This window comes from Hyperoodon ampullatus, assembly GCF_949752795.1.
Source record: "Hyperoodon ampullatus genome assembly, chromosome: 6".
Taxonomy (NCBI): Eukaryota; Metazoa; Chordata; class Mammalia; order Artiodactyla; family Ziphiidae; genus Hyperoodon; species Hyperoodon ampullatus.
This window is the reverse complement of record NC_136919.1, coordinates 10,065,086-10,082,118: the sequence shown is the minus strand read 5'-3', so window position 1 is coordinate 10,082,118 and position 17,033 is coordinate 10,065,086. Positions and strand designations below refer to the sequence as shown.

At 41.4% G+C, this 17,033-nt stretch overlaps 1 protein-coding gene across 1 annotated transcript in view; it reads right to left on the bottom strand.

The window, feature by feature from the left end:
* Positions 1 to 15,631, bottom strand: part of MAPKAP1 (MAPK associated protein 1) — a 229,780-nt gene extending 214,149 nt beyond the window's left edge. The window contains exon 1 of the mRNA XM_079705813.1: positions 15,536 to 15,631. The gene's annotated coding sequence lies outside the window, so the exon portion shown is untranslated. The remainder of the gene's footprint in view (positions 1 to 15,535) is intronic.
* Positions 15,632 to 17,033: the final 1,402 nt, after the last annotated feature.

The window sequence follows — 17,033 nt, the reverse complement described above, 5'->3', positions numbered from 1 at the left end:
GGGTCGGACTTACCTGTTCATTCAAGAAATTCGACAAGTGTGAATACCTACTACATGCTGGGAATTAGGAGTATAAAGTAACAAGTCATAGTCCCTATCCCCAAAAGGCTTACAGTCAAGCAAGAAGAAGAGTACATAAATGGTCACAGTAAAGGATGAGAGCAATGCTGGAGGATTCTATATAACAAAGTACTATGGAAACACAAAGGAAAGCTATCTAAAGGAAACTAGATGCTCAGACAAGGCTTCACAGAGGTGACTAAGATCAAGGTAATGGAAGTGATCACTTCCAACTTAGCCACCTTAAGACAGGGGCAAGAGGGAGCAGGCAATTAAACAGTCCATAATGCTGGCTCCTTGTTCAAAAATGTTTAAAATAAAATGTGCTCCCGATCTGTCCTATGAACCGCGGATTAACATCAGGCCCTGCATAGGTTATTGCAATAGCAGGGAGAAGATAATTAACCTTTGGAGTGGGGGAAGTGGAGGGAATCAGGAAGGTTGGGGAAAGGGACACAGGAGAAACTTAAGAGCATCAGACTGCCTAGGTTCAAATCTGGACTCAGCCACTCACTCACCATGGGACCTAAGGCAAGTAACAATTTCTGTGCCTCCGCTTCCTCATCTATAAATGGGAACAATTTTGGTGCCTATCTCATAGGATTATTGTGAGGACTGAAAGAAATCATATATGTTATATGTGTATAAAAGCACCAGGCCCATGGTAAGCACTATACAAATGTTTACTATTATTGTTACTGCTATTATTCCCTGGTCTAAAATGAATCTTCAAAGATGATTCATTCATCCAGCTTTTTTCAAAGAGAAAAGGCACTAAAATAACATACAGCAGAACATGTAGTTAGCAACTAAAACTACCAGGAGTTCAAAGCTGCTGTTTAGGTTAGCATTTCAGAGAGACTGCTCTGGCAGTTGCACAGAAAATTAATCTGATGGACAAGACACAAGATTAGTTATGAAGCTGTGACTACAGCTCAGGGAAGAGATGATGAAATCCAAAGTAAGGCAGTGAAAGATAGGCCTATGAACTTAAGAAATAGTTTAAAAAAATATTTAGGAGATAAAATTGGTAGAACTTGGTGACTGAGTGGATGTGGAGGGTTAAGGAGAAGGCGAAAGTGTACGGCTTGCATGACAGCACCAACAAATGAAACTGTGAACTGAAAAGTAGGAACAGCTTAACAGGGAGAGGGGAAATGAGGAACTATGTTTCAGACACAATGAGCTTGAGATGTCCATGGATTACCCAAACAGAGATCCATCATGATGCAAACCTAACAGCCCAGGAGAAAGGTCTGAGCAAATCTGGGACAACAACATATAAGTGACACGTGAAGGACAGGCAAACCTGAAGCCTAGGAGAAAGATCTGAGCAAATTTGGAAGACATTAACATATAAATGACAGACGAAGCCATGGATGTGAATGAGCTTACCCAGGGAAAATATGCAAGGAAATGAGCAGTAACCTAGTGACAAAACCCAAGGAACAGTAAAACAGTCCTCCCTCAGTATATGCAGGTTCGGCATCTGCAGATTCAACCAGCTGCAGATCAAATTTGGTTGGTTGGATGAATGCACAGAGCAGAACCCAGGATATGGAAGGCCAACTGTACTATGCCATTTTACATGAGGGACTTGAGCATCTGTGGATTTTGGTATCCTCAAGGTCCTGGAACCAACACCCTGCAAATACAGGAGGATGACTGTAGTTAAAGGATGGGCCAAGAAAAAGAAACCCCCGAAAATCTCCGAAAATCAACTCAACCTTTGCCTAGATTCTAAAGTTAGGATCTGTGCTGTGGAAATCCACAAATATCTAAGCAGTTACAGTCGTCCCTCAGTAAACCTGGGGGATTGTTTCCAGGACCACCGCAGATACTAAAATCTGTGGATGCTCAAGTCCCATAGTTGGCCCTCCCTCCTCCGCATCCATGGTTCCACATCCACAGATCCAGCCAATCACAGATCCTGTCGTACTGTATTTATTGAAAAAAAAATCTGCCTGTAAGTGGACTGGTGCAGTTCAAACCCATGTTGTTCAAGGGTCAACTGTACTTTCTTCACTGGCTTTTCCCTCTCCCTGCATGTCCTAGTAAGAAGTTCCAACTACTGGATTGTGGAGTCCTTAAGAAGAAAGGACTAGAAGCCTTATTTGGCTTCCTGTCACTAACGTCCAGTATAAGGCCTGGTACACATATGCTTGTAGAGTGAATGTAGTTGAAGAGATAAAATTGGAAAATTTCCCATTCATCAAGACAAAAGGGCTCATGGAATGCCTAGGGTTGCTTCCAGTCCAGACCAGAGCAATAGAAAGCCTGAAGAAAGTGGAAGCAGAAAGGCGGCAGACCTTATACACTGCTGGAGGGAATGTAAAATGGTGCAGCCACTTGTGAAAATAATTTGTCAGTTCCTCAAACTGTTAAACAGAGTTACCTTATTACCCAGTAATCCACTCCAAGGTAATACACCCAATAGAACTGAAAACATATGCTCACACAAAAACTTGTACAAGAATGTCCACAGCAGTATTATTCATAATAGCCAAAGAGTGGAAACAAGCCAAACCTCCATCAACTGATGAACAGATAGGCAAAATGTGGTACTTCCATACAATGGGATATTATTCAGCAATAAAAAGAAATAAAGTACTGGACTTCCCTGGTGGCACAGTGGTTAAGAATCCGCCTGCCAACGGAGGGGACATGGGTTCGAGCCCTGGTCTGGGAAGATCCCACATGCCGCGGAGCAACTAAGCCCGTGCGCCACAACTACTGAGCCTGTGCTCTAGAGCCCGCGATCCACAACTACTGAGCCCTCGTGCCACAACTACTGAAGCCCGCACGCCTAGAGCCCGTGCTCTGCAGCAAGAGAAGCCACCGCAATGAGAAGCCTGTGCACCACAACGAAGAGTAGCCCCCACTCACAGCAACTAGAGAAAGCCCGCGTGCAGCAGCAAAGACCCAACGCAGCCAAAAATAAATATATAAATAAATTTATTTTTTAAAAAAAGAAATGAAGTACTGATATATGCTACAATATGGATGAACCTTGACAACATTATGCTGAGAAGCCAGACACAAAAGGCCACATATTGTGTGATTCCATTTATATAAAAGGTTCAGAACAGGCAAATCCATAGATACAGGAAGTAGATTAATGATTGCCAGTGGTAGCGGAGGAAGAAATGAGGAGTGAGGGCTAATGGGTATGAGGTTTCTTTGGGGGTGATAAACCATTAAAGTGTACACTTTTAAAAGGGTAAATGTTATGATACATGAATTATATCTCAATTTTAAAAGGGGGTGGGGTAGAAACACAGAGAGGCTAGAATCCATGCTGCACCCTAGAATTTCTTCTAGTTCAGGTGATTCCAACACAAGGATACCAACAAATCACTTAATTGAACAGTACTGGTGACAGTAACCATAAAATTTTTTTAAACAATTTGTAATACAAGTTGATTACATCAAAGAGATGTCAAATTCCTCACCCAAGAATCAGAGATTTCAAGACTTTTCCCCTGGGGAAAGGAGGAGAACTTTCTATACATTAGTGACCTTGTGTGGAGGTAGCCGATCTACATTTCTTATTGGGGGAGATTAAAGCCTAGTGCCAGAAAACACAACAGAACTTGTGACTTTGTTGAAGCAAGCACTCCTGCACTGAGCAGCTTCTCCTTCCAAAGCACCAGACACTGCTTTAATCCACCCCAGAGCTGGGCCTGGGAAGTCACAGAGTTTACACAATGCCTCTGTCAGCAACCTACTGAGCTACTGGTCCTTGGGGAGTAATTCTCTTCACTTTGGAATAAACAAAGGGAGGGGGACACAACAAGGAAGACAACATGGCATGACAGACAACATAAAGGCTTTGGAAAGCTTGTGTGTGCTCCCAATTCTACCACCCAGTAGCTGAGAAAACTGGCAAAGTCACAATTCCTCTGGACCTCAGTAAGACATTATCTCATACCTCACAAAGCTGCTCTCACAAGGTAGGGCCCAACAGTGACACTCAAATGTTAGTATTCTCCCCAATTCACCAAAAAGAAAACTAGTTGCTAGTACTGTATATTTTGGGGTCATATTGGAAAATAAGACTCATGGACCTCTTCTCTATGAGGTACTTAAACACATATTCTCATACTTAAAATTAGGAAACAAATAGAATGTCCAAATTTGAATCCTTGACTCCTTTCTGTGAAGCCTACCGCCATTTAATTACCAATACTATGCATCTCTTCTCTCTCTAGATTTCATTCATTCTCTTTCTCTCCATTATCCAATCCCACCTTCTCTCACCTAGGCTATAGCAAGTGCTTCCTAACTTGTCTTAAGACCCTTCAATAACGTCCCAAACTCTTTAATATAACTGAACTTGCTTCCTCTGCAGCCCCATCTTCCATTTATCCCCCTTGTTCTTTCTACTCTAGCCATTCTCAACTTTTAGTGTTCTTCTAGCCTTTAAAACAGTTTTTTCTCTCCTTCCACTTGGCTTAAACATCACTTTCTCCTTCACCCTTCAGATCCCAATTTAGACAGCACCGGCCTGGAAGGTTTGACCTTATCAAGTCTAGGGTAGGTACTCCTCCATACTCACCTTGACTCTCATTACTCTAACACTTCTCACGCTAGGCTTTACTCCTCAAACTACGCTGCACTTCTGTTACTAGACTGCAAATCCCACGAGCACTGGGTCCGTGCCCGTAGTTTTCATTGCTCGATTCCCAGACATATGACTAATGCCTAATATATATTCAGCTAATGCTGACTGAATAAGTGAATGATTGCAGTTAAGCAAAAAACTGAACTGACTAAATAGAACATTTTGCATGTAATATTTTCTTCATATAAAATATTTTAAATTTTTTTTAATTTTGAAGAAAATTACAGATACAGCCAAATCCAATTTTTCATAACAACCATGGGGAAAAGGGCTTAAGCACATATGTACTTTCTACAACTTTAATCGCTAATACTAAATATAATCAAAAGGAGGTAAACTACTACCCCAGGGGGAATGGTACTCCTAACATTGTTCAGTTTTAGGACTTAAATCTCCTTAACTGGAAAGAGTGGTAAAGGTATATACAATGCAAATCACAAACATTATTGTCAAATCTTGCACTGGAGTAAAAATAAGCGGAAATTTTTTTTTTGCCAGCCCACTTCTCCCCACCAAAAAAGAATGTCCACATACTTGATAGAAACACCACTTAACTCCAAATAGCTCACCAAGTGAAGGTTACTGTGAAATACTTCAAATTCCATAAGCACTCAGGACTGCAAAGACTGTGGGAAGAGAATGTTCCAAGCACCAACTAAAGATCAGAAGGTACAAATGAAATAAACCCTGATGCATGATGACTATCTAAGGAAGTCTAAACTGAAGACTGAATATATTTGTTCTGAAATCATTAACCAAGCTTCAGCTTCTGAAATACATTAAAAATACTTAACACATTTTATGTCTCAAGTACAAGTGACAGAGATTTATTATTAAAGATAACTAGTTTCCCTCACCTAGTTTAGATACATATAAATCTCTATCACATTTCAGACTTCATTTTTGTATTTTGGATTTTTTCTTAATACCAACAATTTCAATTCTTATCATGTGCTTGTTCCCTATGCTAATGAGAACACAAGTTATACCAACTCAGAATTTTTATTATCATTTTGGGGATGTGACCACCCTTTTTATTCTGTTCTTATTTTAACTCAGCAACTTTAATCCTGCGATCAAAGCTTCATTGGCTTGTAAACAAACTGTTTCTCAGGTAAACTGAATTGCCCCACATCAGGATCTTAAGCAAATAAATAAGCACAAAAAAGCCAGAGATTATAAATTAGGGCAGACAAATCTGTATCTAGCCCCACGCCGGTAAAGAGCATTCTATCAATACAGTGAAATGCTAATCTCCTAATTAACAACCTAATTAGGTAATTATGGCTTTGCAGAGGGATGCCGAAATGAAATATGACAACATGGTCACCTCTTTATATGGCACCTGTGGGCCTTTTCAGCTGTCATTGCAAAGAGTGCAATATCAATTTGAACAGATGACAAAGTGCTGTCATTTTTCATTCTGATAATATACAGAATGCTTTGGACAGAAGCAGTTTACAAAACGAAACATCTTGCCTGGTATTTTCCTAATTTAAATATGCTCAAATACTTCGTTAAATTTCTGCATGCTTTTGTATATTGTATATACGAGAATTACCATGCACATTTTTAAAAAAACTAGACATGCTTAACGGTACATGCTGAAACTACTGTAATTTCATTTAGGAAGTATATAATTAGAAAAGAGTAAAAGACACAATTCTTCATGACGTTTTAATATTCATACATCCTGAATACTGCTATCACAAAAAATAAAAGTCAAACTTTGATCTTTTTTTCTTACAAAATTTTTCAAAAGTGAGATAGAAATTCACACTTACACTTTTCCATACCAAAAAAGCACTTACCAAGGTACAAATATTCAACTCACAAAAAAAGCTCTATATACCAATGACCAGCCTTACAAATAATAGGCATGTACTCTTTCTGAAAGACAGAGCTGTCACAGGGCTACTCACTGACCCACTGGCCACTAAAGAGGTGATGGTAGCACTGGGACACTGGTACCACCTACACAAATATGACCCTTCTTTCAAGATATTTTTGAGGAGGAGAGGAGTGCTAGCCTGGGAACCTCAACATCATGTATGTCAAGATACAGGAAACCATATCCTAAGTGTAAAACAACTGAGGTTAAAACTAGCTTGAAAATACAATCCTATCGGGTTAGCCAAAAAGTTCTTTCTGTTTTTAAGTAAAAATAAAAGATATTTCTCATTTTCACCAAGAATTTTATTGAATAACGTATTCACTGTTTTGTGTCACTACCTTCTGCCATTTTTCAGGCAACTGCATAATTCCATCTTCCCAAAACTTTTAATCTTTTTGAGCAAAGAACTGTTCCAGGTGCCTTTTACGGTCTTCCAGGGAACTGAAATTTTTTCCATTAAGAGAATTTTGTAAAGACCAAAGTAAATGGAAATCCAAAGGCGCAATGTCTGGTGAATATGGCAGATGAATCAGAACTTCCCAGCCAAGCTGTAACAGTTTTTGACTGGTCATCAAAGAAACATGAGGTCTTGCGTTATCCTGATGGAAGATTATGCGTTTTCTGTTGACTAATTCTGTATGCTTTCTGTCGAGTGCTGCTTTCAGTTGGTCTAATTTGGAGCAGTACTTGTTGGAATTAATCATTTGGTTTTCCAGAAGGAGCTCATAAGAGAGGACTCGCTTTCAATACCACCATATACACAACATCACCTTCTTTGGATGAAGACTGGCTTTTGGTGTGGTTGGTGGGGGGTTCATCTCGCTTGTCCCATGATCTCTTCCATTCCACACTATTGTACAGTATCTACCTTTCATCGCCCATCACAATTTGTTTTAAAAACGGAACATTTTCATTACGTTTAAGTAGAGAATTGCATGCGGAAATATGGTCAAGAAGGGTTTTTTCGCCTTAGGTGGAATCCAAACATTAAAGTGATTAACATAACCAAGCTGGTGCAAATGATTTTCAAGGCTTGATGTGGATATTTTGAGTATGTCGGCTATCTCCCGTGTGGTATAACGTTGATTGTTCTCAATGAATGTCTCAATTTGATCGCTATCAACTTCAAATGGTCTACCTGACCGTGGTGCATCGGCCAGCGAGAAATCTCCAGTATGAAACTTCAATCTCCAGTATGAAACTTTGCAAACCACTTTTGACACGTTCGATCAGTCACAGCATCTTCTTCATACACTGCACAAATCTTTTTTTGCGTTTCAGTTGCATTTTCACCTTTCTTGAAATAATAAAGCATAATATGCCGAAAATTTTGCTTTTTTTATCTTCCATCTTCAATATTAAAATGGCTACACAAAAATTCACCAATTTTAAGTTTTTTTTAAATGTACGCTGATATGATAGCTGTCACAATACAATCTAACAAAATTGTTTCGAATGAAGTTAAAGACAACTAAGTGCTACTACAGCCATCGTACAGAAAAACCAAATGAACTTTTTGGCCAACCCAATATAACTTCAGATCACCTGTTCAGGAAAAACTTTTTGGTCAAAATGATGTGCACTAGCTCTACTCATATTTCTCAATTACAAGTTAATTAAAAGGATTTTTTATTGAAAAGTAATTTATGTTTATCAGAGAGTATTTTGGAAAACAGAAGAGCATAAAGACCTATAATCTAACCACCTGTTTTTTTCTTTGTGTGTTTGACATTAATTGAGATCATACTTTAGTTTTATATCCTTCTTTCACTTCATATTATATGATGAGCATATTAAGTCACTAAAATTCTTCTAAAACATCTAAAATGCTTGTACAATATTTCCATTCTATGGCTTTTCCATTTCTCTTACCTCTTTGTTGGCTACTAAAGTTGTTTCTAATTTTTGTTATTATAAATACTTCCACAGTGAACACCTCTGAACATGAACATTTTTCTACATTTCTGATTATTTCTTTAACAAAGATTCTTAGAAATGGGATTACAAGCTCAAAAGGCATACATGACTTTTTTTTTTTTTTTTTTTTTTTTTTTTTTTGCAGTACGCGGGCCTCTCACTTTTGTGGCCTCTCCCGTTGCGGAGCACAGGCTCCGGACGCACAGGCTCAGCGGCCATGCATGGCTCACAGGCCCAGCCGCTCCGCGGCATGTGGGATCCTCCCGGACCGGGGCACGAACCCGTGTCCCCTGCATCGGCAGGCGGACTCTCAACCACTGCGCCACCAGGGAAGCCCCATACATGACTTTTTAAAAAGGCTTGTGAAAAATCCTGCCAAAGTTCTTTCCAGAGAAGTTTTACCAATTTTTATTCCCACTACTGATATGGGTGATCATCTAACTACCAACCTCTGCCAGCAATGAGTATTATTAGAGTTTTATTAAATCATTAAACTTCAAATCATAAGAGTATACCTGTAACCAAGCACTCTCGTAACATAATCAATAACAACTTTCTACAGGCATTAAGTTTTTGTTTTGTTTTGTTTTGTTAAATTTATTTTGGTTGCGCTGGGTCTTAGTTGCGGCAGGCAGGCTCCTTAGTTGCAGCTTGCCGGCTCCTTACTTGCAGCAGGCGGGCTCCTTAGTTACGGCGTGTGAACTCTTAGTTGCGGCATGCATGTTAGTTCCCTGAGCAGGGATCAAACCCCAGCCCCCTGCACTGGGAGCACGGAATCTTATCCACTGCACCACCAGGGAAGTCCCCTACAGGCATTAAGTTTAAAATGAGTAAGAAGGGCCACAGCTGATGATCCTCCCAAAACAAGGGCCAGTTCCAATAACCAAATCTAGAGCAGCATGGAATAGCGACAAAAGCACTGTGGTATTTAGAGTAAAAAAACCAAAGGTTCAAATCCCAGCTTTGCCATTATCAGTAGCTCTCTACCTTTAATCACTTTACTTCTCTAAGCTTCAGTTTCAGCATTTATAAGATGGGGACGAGGAGAACATAATATACTCCTAGTTCTAACAACTTCAGAAGATACTCATGGGCACACAAAAAGGTAATATAAACAACTGAAAGTGTTTATTGTTAATTAACAGATCAATTCATTTAACAGCCTAAAAATAGCATACTGAAACCCTTTTCTCAACAGTGCACAGTTGACAGGTACACCAATTCACAAAGCACAACTAGAAATTAACAAGACTAATTTCATGATCCAGGCATGAAAACAAGTCTCATTCCTTTACAACCACTCCATAAAATCATTTCTTGTTACATTATACTAACATCTGAATGGCTTGTGCCTCTGAATGCAGGTACCTACAGCCCTCCAAAAGCATCATGGTACTAGGTACTTACATAAACTGTTTCATTTAATCCTCACAAGTATCATATGAGACTGGCAGTACTGTCCTCATTTTGCATTGTCTGGATCATGCAGTTAATAACCGAAAGAGCCAATATTCAAATCCAGGTGGGTGTGACTCCAAAGCCCCACCTCACACTGCTTCAAGATTCAAGTCTGCACCTCAGTTCTTCTTTGTTAGTCTCCTACATGTCAGCAACTAAAGTACAGATTAATAATTTACTTGTTTTAAAAAGAAAACCATCTTTCAAACAATTTTCTACCTATGTCTCTGCTGAAACAGTATTTATTTATAATACAGTACCTTAAAATGAGTCCATAGGGAACTAAAAAATGTTATTTTTTTTGAAGTTTTACACATTTGGTCCATTTTGAGAGCATCAATAATAAAAGCATATTCATAAAAGTATACTCAAGTATGACTCTAACACTGCATGTATTTAGGGGTAAATGTGACATAATATTCAATTTATTTCACAAGCGATTACCATAATTTAATTCCACTATTCTAATACCTTCTTGCTATTTCCAGAATTTAAGTTTTGTTAAGTGGCTTCTCCCATTTTTCTCACTTGCATTATTTAAAACTGTTTTCTTCCTTGGGTCCAAATTTTGTGTTTCCTATATTAAATCTATTTCCTCAATATGCCTAGACTGCTGCCAACTAGAGTTAATAAATTCTGAATGACTGCTCAGGATTTATTTTCTTCATTTTTTTATATTCTATGTTATTTCCTTATACGATAGAGTATGAATGAAAACAAATATCTAGAACACCAATATTTCTTTAATTTTCACCTTGTGGAAGCTGGGTATTAAAATAAAAATAAATTAAACTCTTGGGCTGGAAGCTTCCTGACCATATTTCTCTCACTAGGCTGGGTGTCTCTCTGCCTCCTTCCAATCTTGTGTATACAGAGTCAACAAAGCACTGTATGCATCTGGGGAGGTCCTTTCCCAGAAGTAATGAACAAAGAACAGAGGGAAGAGCTGAACAGTGGCTCCCCACCTGCCATCAAGAGAGAAGCAAGGACTTCCCTGGTGGCACGGTGGTTGAGAGTCCGCCTGCCAATGCAGGGGACACGGGTTCGTGCCCCGGTCCGGGAAGATCCCACATGCCACGGAGCGGCTGCGCCCGTGAGCCATGGCCGCTGAGCCTGCGCGTCCGGAGCCTGTGCTCCGCAACGGGAGAGGCCACAACAGTGAGAGGCCCGCGTACCACCACCACCCCCCCAAAAAAAGAGAGAAGCAGCATTTTAGATCTGAACTGTTCTCCACTGGAGTCTGCCAGTAATCAGTTGTGCAGCTTTAAGCATGTCAATTAGAATCAGAAAGCTTGGCATCCTGAAAAGACCTCACCAAGACTTCAATTGTGCTCCCTCATTATCATCCAGATTGGAAATAAGATACAAAGATTTGTAAGTGACTTGACCAAAACCAAAAGGCTGTTAGTGGCATACCTGCATTCAGAATTCAAGTCCCTCTCAGTCTAGTGCACTTTCTACTAAACTGTAATTCACTGGGCACCAATTTCTTCATCTCAAGAGGTTATGATAACCCCCCTTGTTCACTTCATGTACTGTAGAGAGTACCAAAGGAGACAAGAGATCTGGCAGCATTTAAAGTGCTAAGGGCACAAAAGTATTACAGGGTCATCATCACCTCATCCAAACTCCATCCCTCCAGAAATTTAGCCTGATCATACAATAAAAGCATTTACCCTGCCACTTCCCCAAAGATATCAGTATGAGTCAAATACAACACCCCCTCACTCTAGCAATTCACCAGTAGATTTCTGATCAATAATCACAACAGTTGTTGTACCTCCTGCTTTGAACAGTGGGTATCAAAATTTCAGGGAGCAGGTAGGTCAGAGTTCACAATCAGGCAGCCTAAGACTGTACACAGCCCACAAATGTGTTTTGGTCTACATGATAATTTTTTTAAGGGCAGTTTTATAAACTAAATACATTAAAATCCAGATTTCCAGCATCTCTTGAAAACAACTGGAAGATCTAGAGACACTGGGTCCACTTCCTCACACGGCGACAAGCAACTGGAGCTGAGTAGTGACTGCTGCCTTCAGACTGACTGGTCATGGGCCCTCCAGTTCACAAGGTCTGTCCTACTCTTTATATTACATCATGGGCATTTGAGTTGGACACTCCTGAGGTAGAGTTCAAAAGAGAACTAAATTAATAAATATTTGTTTACTCTTTTGGCCAACTTTTTTTTTTTTTTTGCGTTATCAACTCACTAGCTGTATGACTCTTGGGTAACACACTTAACCACTAAGGCTTAGGCTACTCGTGTTAAATTGGTAATACCCTAGCTCACAGAAAAATAAAGACTGAAGGAAATAAGGTATACAGAAACATTTAACGATGACTATAAGCACTCAATTACTTTAACACAAGCTGAAATGTACTAACTTTTGAGTCAAAACCTTCAAACTCACAGAAAACACAAGGTCAGGGTACCTCCCATAAGAGAAAAAATGCAATGTGACAGAATTCCTTGTCATAATAATTTGGCATCTATTGCTGCGTCCTTAACAATAAGGCCTACATATCAAAATAACAGATTTACAGCAAATTCTCTCAGCTGAAGCACATATAATCTACTGAAATGCAATAGTTTCTAAAGTCTTCAGTTATGAATCAACAAGCAAAACAAACACCCCACTTAAGTATATATATTTAACGGGACAGATGAGGTGATGAGTTCCTTGAGCGCAGAAGCCATGTTCATTCCTCATTATTCCTACTGCCCAGCATGGTGACGGGCACACGCTGAAGCTGGGGCTCAAGGGCTAGCTCCTCTCCGAAGCCACCCACATCACAAAGACACAACATGGCGTAGTGCCGAAGAGTGGAGTTACCGAAGTCTGGCAGATAATCCCCTCTACTCTCAGCTCCAACAACTGCATAAACTAAAGGAATTCATTTAACCTCTGTGCTCTAGTTTCCTCATCTGTAAAATCAGAACGCTAATAACACCATCCTATAGAGGAATGAATGAGAGAATGCATTTAACACAATGCTGGCACACAGCAAGTGCTCATTAGCTACCGTTATCATTGTTTCCTCCTTTGTGCTCCACAGTACCCTGTGGGGACTGCTATCTTAGTACCTACTACGCTTTACTGTGGTTCACCTGCACAAACATGTCTGCCCCATGGGAGTGTCGACAACCTCAGGGTGGGGACCTGGTTATACTCCTTTCTGTATCCCTGGGTCTAACATTTTCCCTGGCACAGCTGAATGAAACATAGATCTTCAAGGTATTTATTAACAGGGAAGGTTATGAGCAGAAACTGGAAGTGACCTCTCTTGCCCAACACACAAGCCCTGACTCTGACCCCCTCCTGACCCTCCAACTTTACTTCCCAGTATTCCCACTGAAAGAAGCAATGGTTTGATTTATTCAGGCTGGTCTACTCACTACTCTAAAACCATGCCACAGGCATTGCATCTTTGCATCTTACAGCTATTTTCAGGGGAACCTTGCCACGAATCAGGCCCTTTACCCACATTAGCTCACAACACTTCATGAAGTCTCTATCATCCCCCATCCCAAACTATACTTGAAGGAAATAATACTTAGAATCAAGAAACTTGCCAAAGGTCACATATCTAGCAAGATGAAGGACCAAAAATTGAAGCCAGCATCCATGGTTGTTCTCTACAGAATGTCTGGTCCACTCATTCAACGTTGAGCTGACCCACCTACTACCTTCTTGCCTTGGAAGATTAAGGTCTTCTCTACATTTAGAGGACTATCTGACATTCATATTGACATTGGTATTTCTTCTCTTGTATAGCTGTTTCAATATGTATTTGCACACAGAGAGCTATGGTGTGAGAAAAGAAAAACACATAATGGAAAAGGCACGGATGTAGGCATAAGACAGACCTGGGTTTGAATCCTGGCTCTGTCTCATACCAGATGTGTAATTTATCCTGAGCCTTCCTAATCTGTGAATTGAGGTTAAAATGATTAAACAAGAGAAACCTAACATAATCTCCAATATAGTAAATAACAAAGCTTAGTTAACCCCACATTATGAAACATTACCTGGACATAGCACACTCCTCAAAAGTGAATAACGCCCCCTCTTCTGTGCTACCACTGGATCACAGAAAGAACTCTCCCACAGTGTACATACCATTCTGTGTTAGAATTATTTCCTTATCTCACTCACTAAATTGAGCAGACAAGATCTGAGTCTTATTTATCTCTACATTGTCTAGCATGGTACCTGGTATATATCCATACTCAGTAGATGTTTGCTAAGTGAAATAATTGTAGATATAATAATGAGTGTTTATAGGATTCTAGAAAAGAAATCATTTCCAGCTGAGACTGCCCTGAGCTGGTTGAGGGAAGGCCAATTTCAGCTGGGCCATGGTAACCTCTCAATAGGTGGAAACAGAAAAAGAGAAATCTAGGCAGAGACAAAGTCCTACAAAAAATAACAAACAAAGGAAACAACAAAGGCATCTAGGTCCTACTTAGCCAGAGTAAAGGATCAGGGTAGGGGGCCTTTCGAAGCATAGCTGGAAAGTTAGCCAGGAGCCAGGAGGTGTAGAGGAATGTGAGTACACTCAGGCATCACAGTAGATGAAGGAAGGTATGAACACAAAGCTGAATGGGAAAGGGAGCGCCAGCATGCCTCACAGGCCCCAGCAAGCTTGCAAATGTGTAAACTGAAAAAGATAAAACAAATATCAATACTTCATCAACAACTCTTTCAGCGTTTACTGAGCATCTTGTGCGAGCTCACAGAATATGAAGAATAAAACATGGTGCCTTCTTTTCTGCTATTTTAAATTAGGAATCCACCCCTTCTGCTTGTCAAAATATTGACAGAATGAGAACGTTGACTTTGCTTTAACCGATGCTTGTAAACACCTGTCTCCATTTGACTGTTCACGCACGGGGCAGTTTTGAACTTTGCTGGTTTTGGTTTATAACATGATGCTTTTGCGCAGTGCCAGGTATTGGGAGAGGCTTCAAAAATCACTTCATTCAGAATGAAAATTGAGCCAATCTCTGAGTCAACTTTTGGGTCTCCGGTTAAAGTAATGCTCTTGCTTAAACTAAAATGATTTTTTTTCCCCCAGCCTTAAACAGATCTAGAAGACTCTATGCCACTCCCATAAACAAAAAGCTGAATCAAAGTTCCAGCAGCAATCTGGCTAGAAAAAAACAGTTCTGCGAGGCTGTTTACCCCTTTGGGGCAATGGAGCTAAGGGGAGCTGGGAAACAGGGACTACACAGACAATGCTTTAAAAACTTGATTTTCTCGTTATGAAGATTAAGACACCTAGATGTTGCCGAGGGTACAGCCAGAAACTGTCGGAGTCAACAGTACCCTCCCAAACCCCAATACTACCAGGTCCACTAGTTTCTACTCCCCCAAATCACACAACCAGCTGTCAGGCTCATAGCAGCCTCCACGAAAGGGCCAGAAAACGGATGCTCAAGGGAGACCAGAGCAAGGGCCAGATAGGCTGCCCGCTGGGCAGCGCCGAGCGCGGGGGAGTGAGGAGGGCCGCCAGGCTCCTCGGGTGGGCTGGCGGGGGTAGCGAGCGAAGGAGCTAGAGGCTGGGGCAACCTTTACCTGAAGCTGCTGCCACACTACGGGCCGGGTCGGCCCTGGGACACGTTCCTGAGGGGAGGGCTCGGCTCCCCCGCGCCTCCCGGCCCCTGCCCGAGCTCCGCACTCTCGGAATCCTCGGGGACTGGCGCTCCTCCCGGCCGGCTCAGCAGCCGCTTTCCGGGATCGCCTTCATGCCCCAGCCGCTCACCGCCGCTGGCCAGCTGAGAAGCAGCCCTGTTGCCCCGAGCCGCGCCACGACCCGGAACCGCACTCCGCGCACCGGAAGCCCCTGGCCGGGAAGAAGTCGTAGGCTGGGGAAGTAGCGCGCAAGCCCCAGAGCCAAGAGCAAGGAGGGAAGCCCTTACGGGGGGCGGGGCCGAACGGGAGGCCGTGCGCGTGCGCACCACTTCCCCGCCTCTGGCCAAGGCCTGGGTGGGAGATGAGCTGGGAGTTTGGCAGTATACATTGACCTCCGGATTTGGGTTGGGTAAAAATCAACGTCAGCCTTCTCCTTCGAATTTCCTCCTCTCTCCCTGCTTCCACGGAAAAAAGCCCTTGGTTCCTCCAGAAATTAGTGATGAGGAAGACCTGGGTTTAAATGCCAACTCTAACCTGCTGTGTATCCAAGGACAAGACACCTCCCTTCTCTGACCCACCCATACAGTGGTTCCAATTTTAAGTATTGCTGTGAGAATCGAATGGGATGATGCTCTAAAAATACTCAGCACAGTGCCAGACACTTAATAAACTTAGTAAATATTAGTCATTCTTATCTGTAAAATGGAGATAATTATCTTCCAAGAACTGCAGGGAGGTTTCCATGAGATATGTGGACCCGACGCAAACAGGAGCTCATTGTTGGTGATCTCTCTCCGTCTCTCAGGGAATCAGTGGGAGAAACTAGTGTGAAGGGGAAAGAAGGACTCGAGCAGTGCAGTGATATCTCTCCTACCTGAGAGGTAGTCTGGAACGTCACCCCCTTGTATTCAAATATATGTTTGATGTCTTAGCTCACATGGAGAAAAAGAAATGCACCTTACCACCCAAATGTGCTTTCTGCACACACACCACCCCAGTTTCATCAGGGGCTTGTTGGAGGTGCTCTGCCAAAGCAAGGGTGTGAACAAGGTTGGATATTCTGTTTTCTGAGGTCACCAGTTTATCTGTCCCCTCCTAAATATGAATCTTCATTTTCACTTGTCTCTTGACCTCCAGTCTGAAGCACAATTGCCTGATAGTAAAAAACTCAACTGGACCCACTAAGCTTTCTCTCTACAGGTTCTAAGGCGTAAATACCCACTCTACCACTTACAGTTTTTATCACTTCATCTCTCTAAGTTGCCTCTCTAAATGTCCTTATCTGTAAAATGGGCATGACAAAAGTTCTAATTAACCTCACTGGGGGGTTTGTGGGGATTAAATGAGCTAATACATATAGCTCACATAGAATAGAGCCCGGCATATAGCTAACATTTACTGATATTTGCATAAAATGTTTACCACTATTACTACACCTCAG